The sequence below is a fragment of the Cyrtonyx montezumae genome, unplaced genomic scaffold (genome assembly GCF_038088225.1).
Source record: "Cyrtonyx montezumae isolate F1298 unplaced genomic scaffold, pur_monq_1.0 scaffold_18, whole genome shotgun sequence".
Classification (NCBI taxonomy): Eukaryota; Metazoa; Chordata; class Aves; order Galliformes; family Odontophoridae; genus Cyrtonyx; species Cyrtonyx montezumae.
The window spans coordinates 9,227,913-9,251,270 of NW_027071914.1; the positions used below are offsets into that span (position 1 = coordinate 9,227,913).

At 39.9% G+C, this 23,358-nt stretch overlaps 1 protein-coding gene across 1 annotated transcript in view; it reads left to right on the plus strand.

The window, feature by feature from the left end:
• CREBRF (CREB3 regulatory factor) overlaps positions 1-22,213 on the plus strand; it is a 515,923-nt gene extending 493,710 nt beyond the window's left edge. Inside the window, exon 10 of the transcript XR_010622094.1 lies at positions 22,202-22,213. The gene's annotated coding sequence lies outside the window, so the exon portion shown is untranslated. The remainder of the gene's footprint in view (positions 1-22,201) is intronic.
• The last annotated feature ends 1,145 nt before the right edge of the window (positions 22,214-23,358 follow it).

Here is a 23,358-nt window from a genome sequence, read left to right on the forward strand (position 1 = left end):
TCAGACAGACCAAGCAATATTTCACTTCTACCTCTCCTTTCTTTAATTTTTGTGATCAAATTGCTCTTTAACCTCATCTCTGTTCAAGTAAATACTCTGCTCATTTGAAATCTCAAAGTTTGAGTAGTCTTGAATACACTTAAGACATTCTAGATTCAAAAGAAATGTCATCTCTGACCTATAGAGTAGTAACAGATCCTGCACGTTATTAAAATTGAACTATCTATGATTATGCCATAGAAAGTTGGCATAGAGGTGTCAGATCCGAGAAAAAAAAATTGTCTGCCTAACCCATTTAAACTGACTCACCTTTTGGTGTCTCCTCTGCAAAAATGCTTGTATTTTTTTCTGTTTAATCAGAATAATTCTAACTGTATTACAAGCAGTATTACCCCAGCTGGTAAACTGCTCACTGAACAAGGATGTATTTATTTTTAGTGTATGACTGCTTAATCCCTTCCTATTGTTACTGCTCTGATGCTGGGTGAACAGTGAACATAACTGAAATGAAGAAGCAGAGGATCTATCTATATCCACAAGTTTTTGATGCTGTTAGGAAAGGAGTAAAAAAGACTCATAGAGTTAAGGACTAGCACGACAGCTTGGAGAAAAGATAGGTGCAAAAAGTGACCTGATATCCAATGCACGAGGCATAGAAACACAATGGATTCAACACATGGAGAACTTTCTCCTCTGCTGAGTAAACTCTAAGGGGCAATCCTCTCCCCATTCCTGCTGATAACAGCCTCACCTGGCAGTGTACACATTTATTTATTTTCATATGGCACTTAGGCAGGGGAAAACGTCTTGATCACATTCATAATCATCTTAAGCACTTCTAAGAATGAAGTGCAATCTATATAGCAAAAGTAACAATCAGTCAAATTAATGCTACAACTGTAACTTAGTTAACAGTCATGGACAGCACAGACAGATTTTAGAGTATTGCTTCCTGCAATACTCTAGAGTACTTTAGAGTATTGCACTGCACTTGAAGTATGATAAAAGAAATGACATTTCCTGTTTTATAATCCGTTATTCATCAAAGACCAGTATGCAATGAAAACAGAAGTGTAAGTATAAACATCTGTTTTCAAGTTAGAACTTTCTGGAGATCTGATTCCTCTGAAGAGCTTAAACACAGAAGTCAAATATCATAAACAATTAGACAAAAGGTGTTGAAAATTACAGTGGAGTCAGGAATATCTCCAGTGCCTTTCCAGGCATTTTTGAAATGTCTTCCATGGGAAAAGAAGGGCTTTCAGCTAGGAACGCCACGTAGCACAAGCAGGTGCTCTGACCCATTTGTAATTCTCAAGCAAACTAATACCTAAGCTGATCAGACTGTTTTATTTCATTCTATGCCCTCTTCAAATCACAAATAAAAGGTGGTTACAAGGGGGGAGAAGGCTGTAATATTAATACATCTGGTCTTGTTGATGTTCTACAAAGGGAGAATATGATGACTAGCTCAGCTTTTAGTGTCTCACTATTAGGCTTTCATGCTAGGACAAAAGAATGTTACGTGAAACATCACAGTAACCTGTAGTTGCCAAACAAAAAGCAATTTTTGTGGTCTGCATCCTATTTATATAGTTCTCAGTAGCTGAAATATACGGGAGAAGGATGATGAACCAGTTTACTCGGCAAGAAAGCAGCTAAGCCACAATATTTTAATCATCTCATATAAGGATGCAATGTTATTGACTAAATTTTGCCTTCACTTACATCTATAAATACATGTGGTTTCAAGAGACAGAGCAGAGTGCAGCCTTGTCTTGTAAATATTTGGAGTGTACATTATACCACATGATAGCAATTCGTGTGTGATTCGCCACTTGTCCTTTTAAATAGGTTATTTTGCAGATGATGAGAACAGTCCCTTGTCATTAGAGCTATGAAGAAAAGGATTTGTGGTATTCTACACTAATGGCCCCAAACCTCATATCCCACAGCAGCCAGATTGCAAGGGTGTGGATATACTTTATTGAATTCTATTTTTACAAGAGGATATCTCTTCATCCTCATGTGCCAGGCAGATCATTATGGGATTTATATCGTCACTTAATCTGACACTGAAGGAAGTCAAGTCCAACATCTCAACTGCAACGATTATCTTGTTTTACTTATTTTCTTCAGCAGAGGGAGCTTGAGTCTTCATTAAAGAACTGCTGCCTCCTCTGTCACGTTCTTTCCAGTCTATTATCATAAGGACACCTCATTGCCACAAATATCAGCCAGTAAATAAGAAAATAAATCATGATGTTTAGGAATGGTTCTGAAAGTCTGGCATGCTGTCTGGATTGGAAGAACAAGGGGTGATCCTGTATGGCCTAGATCCACCCAACCCACAGCCCTTTTCCAGAGGGACTCAGTGTTGGGTTCAAGTCTGAGAGCAGTTGGACATAGGGGTGAAACTACGTGCAGATTAATTCTGTGCTGTTCCCAGAACTGGTCATGTCAGTGCAGTGCAAAATAGGAATGCATTCAAGTAACTGAAAGGCTGCTCAGGATTGCACTAGGGATGGGATTAAGTACCCCTGTGCCTCCCCTTGCAGACTGGGGCTTGAAACATAGGTCAGGAATAGAGCTGGAAGACAGTCACCAGCCAAGCTGAAAAAGGTGACATAGGGAATTGATCTACAAAACTAGCTTCTTTGGAAGCTTTTCTGGCTGTGGGTTAGCACAGTGGTGCTAGAGGGTTCTCCAACATAGCACCTGCAGAGCATCACCCTGGGGAAGCAAGCAGCAGAGGTGCTGCTTTAGCAAGTGCTGTGAAAATGCTCAGTATGCTCTGAGCCAATGTCTGGCACTTATCACTCTTCCAGTTTAGCAGAGGAATTTCTGCTTCATCCATGGAAAATAAATCCCCACGTGTTCCTGCAGCACTCATGGTAATGTTCACTTGCATCTCAGGGCCACTTGCAGGATTGTTCAAAGTCATCGTTTGCAGCAGTTGGTCGCTGAGCAGGGCACTTCCATGCACCCATGTCAGCTTGAAACAAACTGGCCTGAACATCCTAATGTTTATAAATGTAACAGGATGCAATTACTATTTGTAGCATCCCTGAGACAACTGCAGATGGGAACACACATTTCAGAATAGGAAGTTAGGTACTCAAGTATAAAAACCACTTAAATAGAAATATATGTTGGAAGAACCAGGAACAAAACCCATAAGATTAGATTCTTAGGCCTTTATCCGAAGCACCAGAGAAGTAGTTATCCGATTTTATTTCACTAACAGGCCATGATACGTGGGAAAATGTTTTTATAAAACAACCATTAACTAATTAATAACTTTCTGGCTAGAGTTGCTTACTTATAATCTATCTTTTCCCACACATTCAAATAAGTTAAAGTCATACAATTCTAACCTCAGATTCACTTGATGGGCAGCTCATTTGTTGTGATGGAAAGACCTTGAAGAACTGCCTACTGCCCACGTTATTTTCAAGGTAAATGAAACAAACTGCAAATCAGGGGCACCATTAAAACCCGCCCATATAAAGCAAGGCCTGGTTCAGGACTGCCTGATTGGGTATGCATTGGATCTGGCCCAAATTGCAATTGGTTTGCATATTTCCCAAACAAACGCCTGTATATAAAATGCCCATGAATGCAAATTGGTTGTGTTTCTTCATTTGTATAATTTTACAGAGGGTGGCTTAAAAATGAATGCACACAATAGAATTATACAGTATTCTCAGAGCTTCAGACAAGTTGCTGTCTGCCTAAGGGAAGGCCGATTTAGTGATTAAAGCATAACCTCCAGGGAGGAGGAAATCACAGTTGTACTCCCCGAATGGCCACATATTTGTGAAGTCACTCAACTTTTCACGCCTCTGCCCTCCAAACAGGGACAGAATTTATTTATGAACCTTCACCAGCCCATCCACATTTGTATGGTGATAGCAGAGCAATGAGAGAGAGATGGTGTTGAAAGGTAAATTACCTTTTGACTTAGTTCCATATATGCATTTATATTTGTGCCACGGATAGAGTAGTAACCAGTGCACATATGTCTTTGCTTATAACATGTATTTTTACCCCATTCATTCCTTGCCTTCCCCCATTGGTCTCTCTGTTCATAAGCATTCATAGCTATAATTCCCAGAAATATCTGAAAACAACAGGATGGCATCACACTCCAGTTCCCCCTTCTCTGCCTCTCTCGAGAAGCTCTGTGTCACATTGTCAGTGTTTTATATATTTACACCAACAGAGGAGGCCTGGGATGTGGTCTTTTTCGTTTATATGAGTCTCACCGCCACAGGGGGTATTTAACTTTCTGCCCTGGTTGCTGTAATTCTCTCTCCAGTGGATATACAGTTCAGATCAGGTTCCTATTGCTGTGATGACAGGCATTCAGCAGGCACTGTAATTGCAGAGTTAAAACAGCTCATTTTCTTACTGGCAAGCTGTAGTTAAAGAGGTGCTAGGAGGCAGCCTGGCTGTCTGCAGAGGAACTGATCAAAGCACTGAAAGGCATCTGGCTTGTCTCTGTTTTCTTTCACCACCCCCCTTGCTGATGGAGGGGAAAAAAGAGAGAAGGAGAGAAAAAGCAAAAGAAAAAAAAAAAAAGAAGAAAAAAGAAAAGGAGGAAAAAACTATTTAAAGGAATTTATTAAAATGAGTACTTGTCCTTTTCCTGAGGGTAAAAAGCAGTGTCTCATTAGAGATAGTAAACATGCTTGAGTTAGGCAATTTTTTAACTTTTGAGATATTTTTGATGAGAAAATTGGGGCTTGTGAATGTTCATTTGTGTCTATTTCCATTAGCCATTGCCAGTGAGATAGCTGAACTGCTGGGTACTGCTTTTCACACTGCAAGGCTTTCCTGAAGGAGAACAAACTTTCCCCGTCTCTGTATCAATGTCATCCTTCCTTACCAGATGCAGCTTTTTCCCCTTCTGACCTCTACCCTTCCTTGAAGGACACGTGGCTCAAGCAGAGCACTATGGACAAAGGGATTCTGTACCCTGGATTAATTGCAGAAGTACAAATGCAACACATTTGTGCTTTACTTTTATTTGCACTAATTTGCTACAATTCTTCCTGTCATAAATTCCAGCAATTCACAAAGGAAAAGGTAAATAGAGTTGACAAACCACTTGAGATGTTCATATGAAGGATAAAAGAAGGAAAAAAGCTCCAAAAGCAGGGGAAGACATCTATCAAACAAATTGAGATCAATGATCCAAAAGGCACTGAGAAGTCAATCAAAATGTTTCCCTCAGTGAGATAAGGAACCCCCAGGCAAGGAATGGCTCTGTTTCCAAGTCAGAAAAGAGACAGTGCATCTTGCAGAAAAGCACCAGTCAAGTGAAAAGAACTTAAATGTGGGAATCACTTTCTACGAGTCATGAGGATAAAAGTTTATCAGGACCGTAAGAGCCAGCAGCTGAGGGCACACACTCTCCTCCTGTAGCTCTGCTAAGTGCCTGCTTATGGCAGCTTTGAAAGGAAAAGAAGTGGAACATGATCCATTAAATACTATTTGACAACATTTTTCAACCAGGTTTCCAGGCTGGCATAGTGCAAAAGCAGCAGGATTTCTGCTCTCTCTTCTGAACCTTCCGTCATCAGAAATTCATCACAGAGAGAGCTCATTCTTCGCTTTCGTTCCCCTCACACTTCATTTTTTTATCCTCTATCTCCCAAAGGTGACACCACCATATTCCCTCAGACAAAAGAGGAGTTTGGAGTCTTTGAAAGCAGAAAACAAACTCAGTAACTCAGTGTGGAGCCTAGACAGGCAATGTTGCAAATTAAGTTGAAAGAGGACCAGTTACTGCTCCATTACTTGATTTCCCCTTCTCTAATCCCTTGCTTGTAATTAGCATAATTTATTAACATATTAGAGCCATGCATGTGAATCTCTTTATAGTTGCTGAGTGCTCCCTGAGGCTGCCTACTGAAAGCTTTCCCCACTGTTTAATAATATGTTACATAAGGAAAACCAGCTTCTGATATCATTTAAATTATGACTTTCCTTTCTGCCTCTGAACACTCATTTCCTTTAAATGAGGTTAATTTCCTTAAAGAATGAAAATCCTCCGATTTCAGTTTTCCATTCATTAGAACCCCTTAGTTCAACATGAAAAAGTCACACACAGAAAGGGAAGAGAAAAAAAGAAAGAAAAAATCCCACTGAACTTCAAACATAACCATCTTGAGAAGGATTTCTGTGATCTTGGCTCCTCCTCTCCTTTCCAGGCCATGAAGGGCTGATGCAAGCTATTATGAGACAAAGGTGGACAATGTGCTTTACATGAAGGTAGCTTCTCTCATCCACGTAAAGTCCACTTAGAGCTAAGGGCATTTTCAGTGTTGCAAACACACAGCCTTCCTTTGGGGAAATAACATAATGGTTTAATGAGCCAACATCCACACTGATTTCTTTGCAATCCTCCAGTAGTTTCCTTCTCTGCCACTGATCCACTGCTGGCATTTAGGAGAGGATAGGCTAGCAGGTGCACTACAACCCCTTCTCTGATGACCAAAGATAGTCCATCTTCAGGCACAGAACACACTCATCAGCACAGGACTGCATCATCTTGACCACTTCAAACAACCTTCACCTTCACTCCTCACACTCCCAAACTAAACTTACTACTACCTCATGAATCAGGCCCTTTATCCCAGTACTTTTTTCATACCATTCTTCTTCCAGCTGTTCTACAGCTTTTCAGTGGTATGACCGCACAAACTGAAGCCAGTTTAAAGACCCAAAATGTCTCTTGAAATATGACATTTCCCTCTGTGCAGAAATGTAAATGCATTTTCTTCTTGAAAGCTAGCTCAGGACTTTGCTAGCCCTAAGAACATGGCCAAGTACTAGCTAAGCAGAAGACATGCTCAAGAGAGACAAAAACAGTGCACTGGTTTTTGAAGTACCAGCCAGAAGTTGGTTTTCTGCTCCTCTATGGACTGCTTGTGTGATGTTTGGCTCTCCCAGTACGTAAGTAAGTGCTTGACTCTAGCTGAGTTCAACATGATTTAACTGCTAATACCTTTGAGGATTTAGCCCTCTGTTATATTTCAATAAACTGGGAATAAAGTAATTTCTGCACCTTAAAGAACAGCTGTGAGCTATTAAAGCTTGTGGCTGTGTACATTAGGTAGATAATACCTCCTCCTGTCATTGCACTGAGCATATCCCTACCACAGATGGCATTTGTAGCTGTGGAGTGATGTGTAATAGCATCATCATTCACAATGATGATTATTTAAATGCAGGGGTACCATGGTAACCAAAAGAGCTCCCTGCTTTTTTATTATTATTATTATTATTTTAAATAAGTTTGTGAAGTAACAAAGTATCTGGTGTCCTCCCCCTGAAATTCATTTTGAGCACATCGTTCTGGAAACAGTAACAGAGAGAAACCCTGAAGAGAACCAGGTTCTGGTTGCTCTGCCAGCAACCTCGTGGCGGACACCCTGTCAGACACCAACCGTGTGCTCGGATCCATACGAGGTTTCATTAAGGTGTAAATAATGACATGGGCTGGACAACATTCTGCTTTGCTGAATTTGGGGCATAATTTAGGATCAGAGCTTATGTTTTCAGCCCCAGTTAAGCTTTCTCCAAGGAAAAAAACAATCTCAATGACATGAAATATTAATAAATAAATAAATAAATAAATAACTGTCATTTACAGAGGAAATTTTTTCAGGACCTCAAAGAAATAAGAGAATGTTATTGTTGTTATTATAAGTTGTTGTTATTTATTTATTTATTTATTTATTTATTATCGCTGGGAAAACCCAGGGACAATTTATCTTTTCTGCCTCATGCTAGAGATGTACTGACTTGGGGATTTCAGGGGCGATTCTGTTGAGAAAATGCCAGGTTTTTTTAATAAGAATTTTTGTGCAGAGGCAGCCTGGGTGGTGGCGAACGACTCCTCCTATTTCAGTGAAGCTTCACCTCAATGGGAGATGCTTAGGTTCAGAAATGGGACCACCTGAGGGAGAAGGACTTACACAGCTTCAAGACAGCTCAGAATGGCAAAACAGGATCCCACCCCACTTATTTTTGACTCCCAAGCCTTGAGTGAACCAGTGTCTATGTTCCCTCTTCTCTTTCTGAACCCAATTTACTCCAATATTTATCTCATTGAGGGTTGCTCTCCTCACGAGCACCAATGTCTGGGATGCTGCAACATATATATAAAGCTTTCTGGTGTACTTATGTGTATTGAAATGTACTTTTCATGGTAAAACTGCACACGCCCTTTCCACTATTCAGCCTCCTCTCCTCCCACTTGAAAACAAGCCTCTTGAAAGCAGAAGGGAAGAATAATTAAAAAAAATTGTAATCTGCCTCAGGTAATGACATGATTGAAACATCACCATTTTGTCTGGAGGGTCACAGGACGGCTTTATGAGAAAGCTTTAAAGCTGCTAACTCTAAAGAACCTTTGATATTTGGCCTTTTGTTGTTGTTAACGTATTCTGTTTCCTGGCTCTTGGAAACAAAGCCTGTACAGTGAGCCCTGTCGCTTCAACAAATTTGGTGCCAAACATGCTACACCACCAGGCAGTCTGACAATCTGCAAAAATTAATTGAGCATTTGACATCTTCCAAGCTGAATAAGTAACTTAGATACTTGACATAAAGTAGACATCACAGCACTGTAGTCGTATTGAGAATGTGATCCTCAGTCTTCAATATTTCAGTTAGATGTGATGTGGTCCCTATGTGGTGAACTGGGTTTTAGCAAGAAGAGATTATACTAATGGTGCCTCAAGTTTCGTTGTAACAGAAGGAAATTTAAGGGAAAACCTAACCAATCTACAGCAAAAAACTTAGGATAGCAGAAATAGTAGGCCTGACTGGCCAAAATGAGATTCCCAATCTTTAAATTACAAAACAGTCACTCAAAACTAGTAATGGAGATTTCTTTAGCCGTAGGATAAGTCTTCATGTCTGTTTTTAAAGAATCATGAAAGCCTGGGAACTATTTCTCATTTAGCAGTCAATATCATATCATTTCCTCACTACTTCTGTCTTTTACAGTGATCACGAACTAACATTTCATAGAACTTTATCTTTACGAAAGTGTTCAGTTTCCAGAATTGTTTAAATCTCATAGGTACGAATAGTTCTCTAATAGTTTGCTTTTAGTCAGCTTTGAAATGATTTGAGATTTGCTCATGCATGGTCAAAGTTACTTCTAGCAGAACACTAATAAATATAAAATCTAAAAATAAATATTAAAATTAAAAATTAGTTAATTAGACTAATAAATTCCAAAAGAATGAAAGAGAATTTAGGGGACATAAACTCTACTTAGCTAACTGTAAGAAGGGTCTCTGGGTATGTTTCCTATATATGTTTCACTCAACAGCAGCTTATTCAAATGTTTGCAAGAAACAAAGAAGATGGATCGTGACTGCAATTGAAAATAATGTGTGGATTTTACTTGGAAAGACATTAGTGAATACATTTTACAATCGTGCTGACTTTTAGACTTGTGCAAGAGTCTATTTGAGGAAAATGCCTGTGCATTTTGTAAGATCCAAGAGCTTTGGAAAAGATCTAGAATTTTGCACTCTAGCCAAAACCAAATGAAGACAAATGAAAATGAAGTGGCGCTAGCCAAAAGAAGCCAAGGCAAAGCATGGACACTACTGGGACCTGTCCATCACAGGCTTCTGGCAGAGGCTTAGTAACAGAAAACATTTCTGCCATTCCTTTTACAATGTGAATGATCTGGTTTCCAGAAACAAGTGTGTGTGTGTGTGTGTGTGTGTGTGTGTGTGTGTTTCTTACTTGTATAAATGGATGGAAATATTTAGCTTTTGGGTAGTGGTGGAAAGCTGCCTTAGCTGAGTTTGGCCAGAGACTCAATAACTTTGCCTAGTAATTGTCTTCACCAGCCAAAACAAGATAGATGATATGCATAGGCTTGCAGTGTAACTATTGCTGTCTTTTGTGATACCGATGAGAGGACGTTATTCTGTCATTTTAGAAAAATTAACAATAATTATTATACATTATTATATGTCTGCTATCTTGGGAGAAAATAAACAAAGAAAAGTTGCCCTGCTTCCTTTTGATACAGAGTAATAAATTATTTTTCTCTCTCACTCTCTTTATTTTTTCTCCTGGGCCCACCCAAACTCCTGTAGGCTATTTCCTTTAGAAGAGCAACGTACAAGCAGCTTATGTAATACATGAATTCTATTTGACATATTATCTTGTCAGATACATTTAGCAGAAATGGGTGCAAAACTTCTGATGGAATTGACAACTTATTCATAGGGGAAATACTGATTTTTGACCATCTGTAAGTGATTTTGTTTTGATTTTAAATACATTTTTTTTTTGTCTTCTCAACAGGCTCATACTCAAGCCATAACATATTGAAACCATAACATACTCAAACACAGAATTCAGATCACCTCATAGCCCTGCAAGGACGAACTCTAAGATGTCATGGGAACCCCTTGTATAATCTAGAAGCTGCTATGAATATTGGGCACATTCATAGTTTTAAAGAACTTCCATACATTTTAGGAAGAGTAGATGAAAGAACACAAGAAACCATGCAGCATGGAAGGAAGTTACGATCTGGAGCTTTCTTAAATGATATGTAGAACTGATTCTTGTTTTTTGGAATAAGTGAGAAAAACTGCTTTAATAGACATTCAACTGATTAACATATTGTCATAGTCAATATGTCAGTCTGAGAATATCTGTCAGTCTGAGAACATCTGTGGAATATGTCTACATGAAAGATGCTTCAAAGCCACACAGTAATATAAATATTTTATACTTTTCTGTCTTCTATCATGTTGCTAGCTGCGAAGGTGCTATCTTTTATGCAAGAGTTAATTCAGATACTGCAGGCAGAAAACCCAGATTTCTTACTGAACAAAGAGGTAAGCAGCCTACGTGTGTTCTCAAACGTAGCCCATAGTCATAGCAAGAAGCTGTCTTGGTAATTTGTCTGAGTTTTGTCATTCTGGTGGTATTCAGATATGAAAAAAATGTGTGTATAGGCTGTGTGGCTTCAGAGATTTTGGTTGTCTATTACTGGTAAGAAATTAAAATAAAGTTCCATAAGTTGTTTAAGATGATGTGATGTGAAACCCTAGCAACATGGAAAATAAATGGTAACTCTCTGGTCACTTGAACTCCTTCTCCATGTCTTGTGCCAAGAAGGATCTTTTAGCAAGCGACTGAGCACCAGCCAGCAGTGCGAGCCATTCCTCTGCCAAATGGAGTGGCTCACCAAACCATGGCACAATCTACTGTTCAAATGAGCAGATGTGAGTGAGAGGATAGATGACCAACACCACTTCTGTGGCCAGATATGAAGAAAGATAAGTTTTCCATTTCCCACAAAAATGTCTCTCTCCACACTGCTAGGAAACCTGGCATACGTATCCTGTACAATACCAGAGAAAGTTAAGTAATGAGATAAACACCAGTATGAAAGCAAGGGTGAGGCATACATACTGTAAAGTCTGCTAGGAAACACAGGTTTATCTTGAGCCATAACATCAGCACAGAAGACCTGGAAAGAAACCTTTTTTGCCAACAGAGAATCAAGGCTGACCCTCTGTGCCCTGCTGGACTCTAGCCACTGAACTTCTCTTCAGTGGTTCGCAGGTTTTGTGGCTCACAGATACTAATTGCTATATATTTGGGGGAACAATATCTTCTGCGATAAGACAACATTTTTCTCCTCTTTCCCATTTTTCCTTGAATTTTAAAATTGGGCATGTTTCCTCATTGCTCCAGCTCTCACAGAGCAGAACCAGAATGTCCCCATTTAAGTGGAGCAAACGTTTTTCCAAAGGGTCAAAGTTCATGACGAGCTTGTAAGCAGATTATGGAGCTGGTAGAAAGGCCAAAGGCACCCTAAGTCTTTACATTCCCAAAGTGCTGTGTTAAACTCTAGCCCAAGGAGGTACTTAACCCCAAAGAGAACGGAGGTCAAGTGAACTTGCAGCGTTTCAAATGCAATCAACTTGGTAAAGTAGCTGTTTATAAAGAAGTATATTACAGAGACAAGCTAATGTTAGCATTCCCTGGCTAAAAAAAAAAAAAAAAAAAAAAAGCCTGACCTATTGCTAGTCTTGTCAAAGATCTGCCATGTTTGTTTTACAGCATCAAACAATACGACTTCATTTCAGTTTGGGTTAATTCCCAGGGAACATTTTGACTTAGAGGCATTGAAAGTCGAAGGAGATGTGGGAGTAGTTAAGCCATCTATCTTTAGGTACTTAACTCAGACTGGCCCCCTACACTGGAGGAGAAATGGATGTTTCCAGAGGGCAGTTGGAAGTACAGTAATTGCACCCTGACCAATACCCTGGTGATCTCTTTCCACAGGGTTTGCAGAGCTCAAAGTGCAGAGACACTGCTTTGCACTTTCTCTGTATTTCCTTTAATCAGAGTTGCATGTAAGGTGCTAATTGAACCTCATAAAATCTCCATAGCATTTACAGCACCCAGCTGGTGCACATGTGCAAGAGACAAGGCAGGCTGCAGCACAGCCAGTGGTGCCGCGATGCCATGAGCAGAGCCATGGCACAGTGCAATAGGTCTGCAGCCTAGCACACATCTTGGGCTCAATATATGACATGCCACATCAGCCCTACTTTTCCTGGGGAATCTTCCACCAGGCACAAGGACACCTAAATGACTGTGCCATGTATGACAAACAAACACTAATGAGCTTGCTCGCTGAGGATGCTCAATGGTAACCATTTTGTCATTTTTGTTTTTGGATGAAAAGGAACAAACATATAATTTGACACAAATAACTGTTTTGAATGAGAAAAACAATATAAATATATAATGACATACATACAAAACAATATAAATATATAATAAATGTTAAGTTCCTCTTTAAGAGCATCTCTTCTATGAAGGCTTTATGCTGTATGTGTCATTAGTTATTATTACTGTTCCTATAACCTTCATCGTTAATATTACCATAACCACTAGAATGACACTAACAATAGCACTGAGGAACCACAGTCATGAACTGAGATTCCTTTCTGTGGGTGTCAGCAGGACAGCGTGAAGTCAGCATGGGAAGTCAAGTGCAATGTTTTTTCAGAGGCAGCTCAACAATACCTTCTGCTATCAGTGCAAGGAATCAGTTGAGAGGCGGTGAAAAGCAAGGGATGAGTGGGCAATACACCTCTCGGCACTGATGTTTTCCCATCATGTCTGCGTCCACAGTATTCACATGTTCCAAGAGCCAAATATTGCTTCAGTGGACATGAGACTTGTACAGGTATTTCAGGGGAGAAACAAGTCTTTTCAAGCCATTCAAGTGTTGGTTGGGAGGTTTTGCCTCTTCGCTTTTGTTTTATTATAATAATAATCTTGTGTGAAACTTTCAAAATTCAAGTTGTTCCTGTAAAGCCCAGAAGTATGCAGAGTGGAATGTGTAGAATTTTAATATTGTGACATTTAGCCTCAGAAATGTCTTTGTTTTGTCAGAGAGACTGATTATTTTTGTGCCAAGAAGCAATTAAAATACGTAGTATGAATATTTATTCTTACATGTAGACTTGTTTCCAAAAAAGGAAGTTTCAAAAGCCTGGTCTGAGTAAGAATTTAAGAATACATTACACAAGAATTTCTCATGGAAGATCCAGGTACACTTTGTATGGTTTATGAGCAGGGAGATCTGGGACACATTCTAGATACAGTGAAACATCTCCATCCAGGAGAGCACAATGCTCTCAGCCTTTCAGGGATGCCACAAAACTTACTCAAGAGCCCTGAGTGTTGAACAATCCATTAAGAAATGCTGTCTTCAGTATAGCTCTCTCAGCTCTTTCACAAGTAATTACCTAATTGAAAAGGTATCATTTATAAGCTTCTTTGCTTGAGGCTTCTTCAGCTCTGCTTCTGCTCTTGGGCATCCTCCTTTGAATTGTAGCATACACCTCAGCTAATTATAATGTGGTATCACTTGATAAAGCCAAATGAGATCATAATGGGAAGACACTGAAACATCTGCCAGGATTTGAAAATTGTGTTTTTCTTTTTACTTATGCCAAAGACAGGTTACCCGTAATTAGCTCTAATTTATGAATAAGTGCAGGCTGTACTTCTAAAAGTTACAATATCGTGCCTTGCCCCCCATTTTAGAGACAAGTTAGGAACCATGTATCTCAATCAACTGTATGCCTTTTCTGTATTGTCAGGAATAATAGATCTGCATGAAAAATTACGTAGGAGAAAGGGAATTTTATAAGCACCATTTAAGAAATTACGGGACACCAGTTTCAAGTGATAAACAGTAATAGCTCATGTCTCAAAAATCAAAGTCATGGGAGTTCCAAGGCTGTTGATACACATTCTTTTTTTATGCTCTCTGAATTTTGAATGTTTATTATTCAGGTTTTCTTCAAATCCCTTCAAAACCTTTGCCATTGTTGTGTTTTATCTGGGATTCTCAAACCATCACAGGTCTCTGGGAGCTGGAGTTTTACACACAAATTTCACAAGAGCTGGAAAACTGAGATCAGACCAATTGTAGCTTGCATTACATAAGCGTGGGATTTATTTTCATTTTTATTTTTAGCTATGCTTGTTCTTAAAGTATCCAGATGGTTCTTGTGTTTTGACACAAGCTGCAGTTCCAGCAGAACGGCATGGGTAGACGAGCAGTGCCCCGACCTTATACAGTCCTATAGGAGCTTCAAGGGGCTGTGGAGAGACTGAGGTACAGCAGAAAAAAAAAAAAACAAAAAAAAAAAAAACCAAAACTAAAACCGTCTATGGATTTAAAATAACTTTGCAGTTCAGATTTGAGACATTCTGACAGTCAGACACAATGAAAGCTGCTTTCACCAACCCTTGTTGTATCGTTAATGATTATCAGCCCTTCCCAGCAGACTTCTCCAATATAGATTTAGGAAGGAAAGAGAAATCACCTTAAAGCTCTCAACACTTGACATCTACCTTCTCCCCACAGCTCCAAGTAGATGGTGTGGAGAAGCTACACAGTGTATGAGTAGGCAGCACTTCTTGTTTTGCAGATGCCTTCCTATTGTCCAGAAAAATCTCTTTTATTTTCCTGTGCCACTTGATATGCTTCCCAGAACACACCCAGGCCTCTGGCCACCACCCTTGAGATGGACGAGGTTGAACAGGCAGTCAGAGATGAAGTGATGACTGCTGCCTTCAGCCTGTGACATCCCCTTTGGTCTGTTTTTAGAAGGCTGTTGAAGATAAGCTGTTAGCAGGCTGCTGAAGTCAAACAACAAAAAAAAGATGCAAAGGAAGATGTAGATGTTGCGACGAGGACACTGATCTGAACAGAAGCAAAGAGAGTGCTTTCCAGAAGGACTGTTCCCTTTGCATGCTCATTGTGTGCCTCTGAATGCCTGCCTGTTTTTCACCCCACATGGGAAGAAAAGGGGGGATACTGGTTACAAGTAGTTTTAATGACTTGATTATACGTTACAGCAGTCATACAATCCAGGATCCTAGCTTTTCCTCACCACCCCTTTGGACTCTGTAAAATCTTTTTTTTTTTTTCTCAGCTCAATCACATAATGATCTGAACCAGAGAACAAACACAACTGCATCAAGATAAAAAACTTGGCTTCTTGAATTTCTTGACTCACCCTGGAAATGGATTTTATGTATGTGTGTGATTTCTCTTTTCTTTTTTCCTTATTTCTAACAACCACTTTGTATGAAATATTTCATCACAGACATTTGGTCATCTTTAGTGAATACTTGCTTGTGTTGCAGTTTGTGCACAAAGAGCAGAGTGAGTAATGAGAAAACAAGCCTTCCTCTGTGCTGCTTCATTGCTTCTCTGCTTCTGCTGTTGTGGTTTGACCAGAGGAACTGTGGGCTGCAGAGCTTTCTGCACCCTTGCAGGAGACAGAGTCACGCGGAGGAAAGGAGACAATTCAGCATCCTTGGCTTTGCAGTTGAGAATTAGGAACCTGTTTTTAGTCAGAAGTCCTTCAGAATCCAATTAATGCCAGGTAAATTACAGACCAGCTATTTACAACTTCTGACTGACTAATACGGTCTATTTTAAAAGCAACCCGCTCATATTCCATCCAAGCCATCACCATCCCAGTCTGTCCAAATGACTGACGAATCTTTATGATAGGTAGGTGTTTTACATAGAATCACTGAGGTTGGAAAGGACCGCTAAGATCATCCAGTACAACCAACAACCCACCACCATCATGCTCGCTCAGTGCCACATCTACACTTTTCTTGAAAACCTCCTGGTGACTTCCACCAATTCCCTGGGCAGTCTGTTACAACACCTCACCATTCATTCCAAGAATAATTTTTTTTTCTTAATATCCAGCTTGATCCTCCCCTGGTGCTACTTAAAGCCATTACATCCTTCGGAGTCAATGTTGCAAATTTGCATCAATAAGTGATGTTCTTGCTCTGTTGACCTTTGTAGGGATCATCCAGTACATATTTCTCTAGAAAACATCTGTTTATATTGCACCAAGTGCTGCTATAATCCAGAAAATTTGATGTTTATTATATTGGCTGCTTGATATATTTCAAATAATTTCAGTGGACCTCAAAAGTTTTCATCTCAGTGAGGTACATTTCTAAAAACCCTATGCAGGTTGAACATTGCGAATTTAAGAAAACAAGCTCAAGAAATTTTAAATAGTACCCAAGAAGATCATTGTGTTCTACAATTTGGCTTAATACAGTGCAAATGGGTTAGAAAGCAACCACAAACACTGTCCATTTCAGTCATTCAGGCATAAACTTGAATGCACAAATATCCTAGCTATGGCAAGCTCTGGAGTGTCGATTTACATTAACTCCACTAGCTGTTCTGGAAATTGCATCTCAATTCACCAAAACTAAGAACACATTTTGAAAAAAATACCTGTTGGTGTTAATTTGGATTTTCTTGTTTTCAACCATGGGTTAATGACGATGCAGTGATAACCATTTTTTAATTTATGTTCAGAAGCAGCGAATGCTCACACAGGTCTGTGTGTATCTGAGATCATATTTATCCTTTTTGTGAAGGTTTTGTGCCCTTCAGAGGAGCAGTACAAAGCAATTTGGTTAGCTCAGACCACCATACAGGTCTTCACAAGCCCAAGTCCAAGTCTAGGTTTCAACAAGGACATTCAGTGAGCCACTCTATCTCCCCCTTATTCTCTTTCCCCTCTTGCATATGATCTTCTGGTTTTGTTACTACCACGAGCTTTGAAGGATAGAAGTCATCCCAGATGAATTTTTGCACAGCACTCACCCATGACTGTCAGTTCACCTTGTAGCACTGAGGGATATGGTTAGGGGGCATGGTGGTGGTGGGTTGATGTTTGGACTAGATGACCTCAGAGGTCTTTTCCAACCATAATGATTCTATGATACTGTGATCCTTGTCTCTCTCCATCTTCTCACTCCACATCCTGACACAGGTATTCCCAGATATCTCTCAAAGTCCCCCAGGTCTTGGTGCTCACCTGGTGTTGCCATTGCAGAAGGAATGGCGGTCACCACCCAACCCTGGTACAGGATATGCAATGTCCCAGTGCCTGCAAATCCAGTGTTCCTCAGAGCAACAGGAGTTTCACTGGGATTAACCTAGCCACTTGTTTATTCCCTGGGTTAATTTCACACGCCATGCACCAAGCTTGTGTTAATTATATGATTTATGGGGCTGTGTTTCACTTTTCATTGCATCGTAAAAAAAGGCTTGAATAAAGACGCTTGTTCTGGTAAATTTTCACTTGTTTGTGAATGGCCTGGAAATAGTTAACAGCAAGCACATACTCTGGGCTAGAAGAGACCGGAAGGTTCAGATTATTGCCTTATTTATTTTATTTTATTCCTAATTAACATTTTACAAGCTCTGAATATGTTTACAGAAGCACATGCAGGAAAGGGCACATGAACAAACAGAATTAATAGCCATTGAGTGCTCCATAACATACCCAAAAGATTAAGATATCATAGAGCAGTCTTGCTGTTTCTGGTAGATGCCAGGAGGGCCTAATTACAGTGACAACAAAATTTCACCTTGCTGATTTAATTTTCTAACTAAGCCCAAGTGTTCAGTAGGAAGACTTGATCTACTGGTAGGGAAATGTATTAAGTGTTTTGTTTTTTTCAGAGGAAGCATGAATAACAAAGATGATTTGTTTTGTTGTTATTGGCTTATTTCTGATTGATAAAATTAGGAAACAGTCAATATTTGCAGACAGATATAGGATAAGCCTTGGGTCTAAATCAGCCTTATCTCAACCTCTATTACTTAGACTTAATGTGGAGTTTCCATCTTTCTTGTGAGCCTATTCCCATCCCACCCACTGCAGTAGCAGTACTGAATCATCATTTGAAACAAATAACCTCCCTCTTCTCCCTAAGCTTTGTCAGATGCTTGCATAAATGCAGGTGCTCTGAGTCCCATCAATCAATTGCCCAAAGTGACTTTTAGTGACATTTTTTGTTAACTGCCAGTGGAAAGGCCAAGGCTGTTTGTCATGTTGCTGAAAACACTCATCCTCCAAAAAAAAAAAAATAATATATCTTTGGGAACCTTGTTTGACTGATGTGTTTTTAAGCTGTTCACTACTTTTATTCAGAGAACGAAATAAAAGATGTTACCAAAAATCAGGGTTGCCTAGGGTGACGGTGGAGTCACCATCCATGGAGGCGTTCAAGAACAGTGGAGACGTAGCACAGGGGGGCATGGATAGTGGCCATGGTGGGCATAGGTTGACAGTTGGACTAGATGATCTTAGTGGTCTTTTTCAATCTTAACAATTCAATGATTTTACGATTCAATGATTCATTCTACCATTTTGTTCTGTGATCTTGAGCAAAATATAAATGTAAGTAAATTGCTCATCTATTTTCACCAAATTTCAGTTGGACGAAGTTCTGAAAGGTGTTTTACTTGCTTTTATATTCATGTTTAAATCCATGAAAGTTACAGATTCAAATTGCTCAGGTATCTCTTAGAAACTCAATGAGTACTTGTCAGCTTCTTTAGACATGTAGGTGTTTTCTGCCTCCTCACTCCTTTGTGAATCCCAGTTTTAGGACCAGACACTCAACATATTTCCAAAACAAGAATTAGTTACCACTTGGTAGTATTTGCATAGTTTTTCCCTTCTTCCAAATTCTCACGGTTTCTGATGTCAGCGTAGCTCTGCCAGAAGTAAGGTGGGAATGCTCTTGTAAGCAAGTTGTCGTTCCTTTGTATTGCTTTTACAACTGAGTTGCCTTTGCTGACTCAGAAGGGCTTCATATTTCTGCTTTTTCCAGCAAACTGCAAACTGCCAGAGCTCTCTTACAGGGTAGCAACAGAAGAAGGAAATTGTAGGAAAGAAGTCAGCATCAGCAGAGGATAGAGGAACAGTACCAGATCCTAATCATACAGGACACAGCTATTTGAAGCATGAGCAAATTTTAGCCACTGCTCTAACCTTTTTGGCTGAAGATAAACGGATGTGATTCCTATCTCTACCCAGAGGACACCATGAGGTTCACCATCTGTGGCAGCAGATGCACATACTAGCAGTCCTTGTTGCCTCATCAAGACCATGATCTTGGCTCAACTATGAAGCTACTGGCCAATATTCTGCTATTAACGTTATCTAATTATGCAGGGAAACCTGCAGATCACGTTTGATTCCCAGACGGGGGGAGGACAAAAAAAATCACTTGAAACTGGTTTATGTCAAAGGGTGAATAACAGTGTGGCATAAACAAACAGTCCAACACATTATCCTGTTTACATGGGATCAGAGAACGCTTGTGAGTCCTGAGGGAGACACTTATAGTAATAATGTCCAGACTTCCTTTGCACAAGGTTCAGAAATTCAGGAGAAAGAAAGGGAAAAATGAATTTTAAGTGCTTTGTAAAAAGAAACTGCATAATGGGAAGTTGATATTGTTCCACTTTGCAACATTTTGCGTAAATGTACAGATGTGAGTCTCCATTTGTCTTCTTAGAGCCCGTTGGTGGAGATTCGTGTAGCAGCATCAGGATCAAAGTCTTTGTAGCTGCCCCAGACTTGTTTCATTTTTTTATTTCTTGGATTCCCACTCTCAGAGATAATGAGCTCAGGTTTTTATACAGGAGTAATTTAAAAACACAAAGCTTTTACTAGGTGAAAGTGAGCTACTCTTGCCTCTATTGTGAAATTGCTGTCTGTGACTTCATTCTTGAGTTTCTTGTATTTTTCTGCCCTGCTTTTTGGAGATGACTGGATTCCAGGAGGAAATTAGCCATTATAAAATACCTTAAGATGTTCCATTACTACAAAATCAAATTCGAGACAAAGTAGCTTACTCCTCTAAAGAAGCCTACGGTATGAGTAAATCTTGCCCAAGTTGTGCTCATATGTTGTAGGCAACTAAAGATAGATGAATTCAAAAATACTATGAGGCCAATGACTGTAGTCTCCTATGGAGAACAGTCCATGAATGTCTTGTTTTCACACAAAACATGAGTGTGAGGTAGTCCTGTGCAGGATTTAAGTCCTGCCTGCTTTCCATTGACCACTGCAAAGGAACTGCATATGGTGTTATCTCCTGACCTGCTCATCATGAAGGAGCACAGCTCAGGTGCTAAGCTCACATTCCACACTGAGCATGGATGGGAAGAGTGAAAATTTGTGGAGTTCTGAGTAGCTGAATTACTGTGTGGGGATAGACAGTGTTTGCTCAAATGGAAATGCTGTTTCATGGGGTCTGAATGTGTCCTGGACACTTGTTCTCACTCAGTCACAGCCTTTTCAGTGTACTGCATTTTCTGCCAGGTACTGCAGTCTTCTCCCTGTACTCTCTAACATGTAACTCAATCAGGCACCAGGCTACTGCTCCCATGATATGGATTACTGCACATGCTCACTGAATTAAATCTATTACTGTAGAAATGACAAAAAGAGGAATTTAAGAAATGAAACTATTCTAAATCCTTTCTGTGAAACTTTCTGCCTAGTGAAAACTGTTCATCTTTCATCCTGGACTGGGAGTTGAGAGGTTCAGATAGATCAAAGAAACAGTTACAGTCCTGAAAACATCCAGAGGCTGGAAAATGTCTTAAATAAAATTTATCATAAATTGCTCCAGATAATTTAGCAATTCTAAATTGTGTTCTTCAAGAGCTGACTCTAGGCCATGTCCAATGCCTTGGACAAGCAGAGCCATCCCAAGTGAGAAGAGTTGGCTCAAATGTCTGTTCTAGCATGGGGTAAACCGAGAACAGACATGGCTGTTGGAGCCACTGTCCGCATCAGCCAATGAGAATCAACTCTTTTCTTCAGGAATTAAGTAGAATTGCAAGTGGTTTATAATTGAGACTGAAATCAGGAATACATTCTATAGACAGCTTTTTACTCTTAATTTCATTTGTCACTCTGTAGTTTGACATGCAGACCCTGGCTTGGGAGTTTAAAACCAACAAATAGCAAAAACGTTCAAGGAAACATTTGGAAACAAAGACCTCCTGACTAATGGTACTTATTTGGACTCCCTTTGATCAAGAATAATGATGCTTAAAAGATAGAGTATTTGGTTTGAGAATTTTAAAGTGGAAATCATATTTAATGCTCCTATCACTGCTTCTTAAGGGAAAGAAAAGAATTGCAATAGGGACTTCAAGGTTTCCTCCCCTTCTCCCATCCTGGTTTATGACAGAGGTGAAATCTTTTGCTTTGCTGTTTATTGACTTACTTTAGTGTTCTCAGATGGAAACATTATCAGACTCATCACTACAGGATAGATCAAAGACAGCAGATCAGACTCCTCCCTGGGGTGAAGATAAACTGCTGCACTTGACCTATGCCTGGAATGTTTAATGGGGTCAAAATGTAGAAAAATAATAGTATTCATTCCCTTCCACCTTTGCAGCAGCCTTCCCCAGGATCTTTTTGTGGCTATTGCATAGAACAAGGCAAAGGCCTGCATTCCTTTCAGACGCAGCTCATTTCTACAGGTAAAACTGAGAAGTCTGTTACTTTTTGCCTTCTTCAACCAAGGACCCCTTTTTTGAAGTTCAGGAAGAGACAGGTACTGAGTCCTTTCAGTATTCTTTAAATTTCTGCCTACCATACTTTTCCTCTCAACTAAGAAAATAAATTTGACCCAATCCTCTTTTTCCTTCCTGTTATTTTCTTGCTTCAACCCTTTTTTCCATCTTGGCATTGGTGGAGGAATGGCTGTAGAACTGAAGGGAACTGTCTTATTTCAGGATCAAAGCATGAGACTCTGCTATATGAGCAATTTCAACCTGAGCAAGGGCCTGAGTGGGCAGCCAGTGGCGAAGTGAAGCACATCAGGCAGCTCTGTAACAGCAAGCAGCAGAGATAGCTTATGTCTTCTAATGACGACCTCTATTTTGCTTGCAAAAATCCTGCTACATCAGCTGCCTCTGGCCACTTGCAAAGTACCCCTGCCTTTTGTTGTGATTATGAGCTCCAGGATCCTGTTAGTTTGCAGTAAATCACTCACAGCAGCCCCAAAAAATGAATAATATGGTCAAGTCATGCGCCAGCTGGTGTCCCGTAGAGAGTCTGTCTACAGACACCTTTGTGGGTTGCCTCTTCTATTTCCTGAGCCTGAGAAGCCCTATTTCAGATCCCAAGCTTGTTGCAGCTTCTGGGTGACTGCCATGACCTCATTTATAATGCTGCAAAGCTGCACTGATTCATCTCTTCAGGAAATATGGTCTCACTAGGCTTGTCCAGCAAAATATGGACAAGCTGTGATTGACTCTACTCCCAGTGCATAAGCTCTCTCTAAAGGGAAATGGTCTTTTCTTAGCACTGCCATCATTTCTTGAGTGCTGAAGAACTCTTCTGAAGGGAAAAAGTGTTCAACATTGAGGACAGTGATAGAGTGATATGATAATAATACATGTACAACACAGGCAGCTTCGAAAGCAGAGTTTGAACAGAGTACGGAATTGAAACATGCTCTGCAAAACCTATACCATTTTAGAACCAGCTCAACTCGCTGCCTTCTTCCTAAAGTCCCTTCAGTCCCAGTTTTAGCAGGAACAAAAGTAGGCTATTCCATTAGAGCTATAACTTATTTGTTGAGAGGTTCCCAGCATACATCCGGACTGTTTCATAGTAGCACACGGACAATAGAGTCACTTACTGTGTTTTGGAACTATCTATACCAAAATCTTCCAAAAATCAAATGCTGCCCACCCTTCCTGACTCTGAGCATGGAGGCACATACTAAGCATGTTTTTGAAAAACAATCTGCATATCTCAGTTTATCTGTAGCCATCACCAGTCCTTCCTCTTGGTGTACAGGTCTGATCTGACACATTAAACAGGGATACAGGATTATCTGGGAAATTGCATTTTGAAAGACAAGATCATGGGAAGCACAATGGCA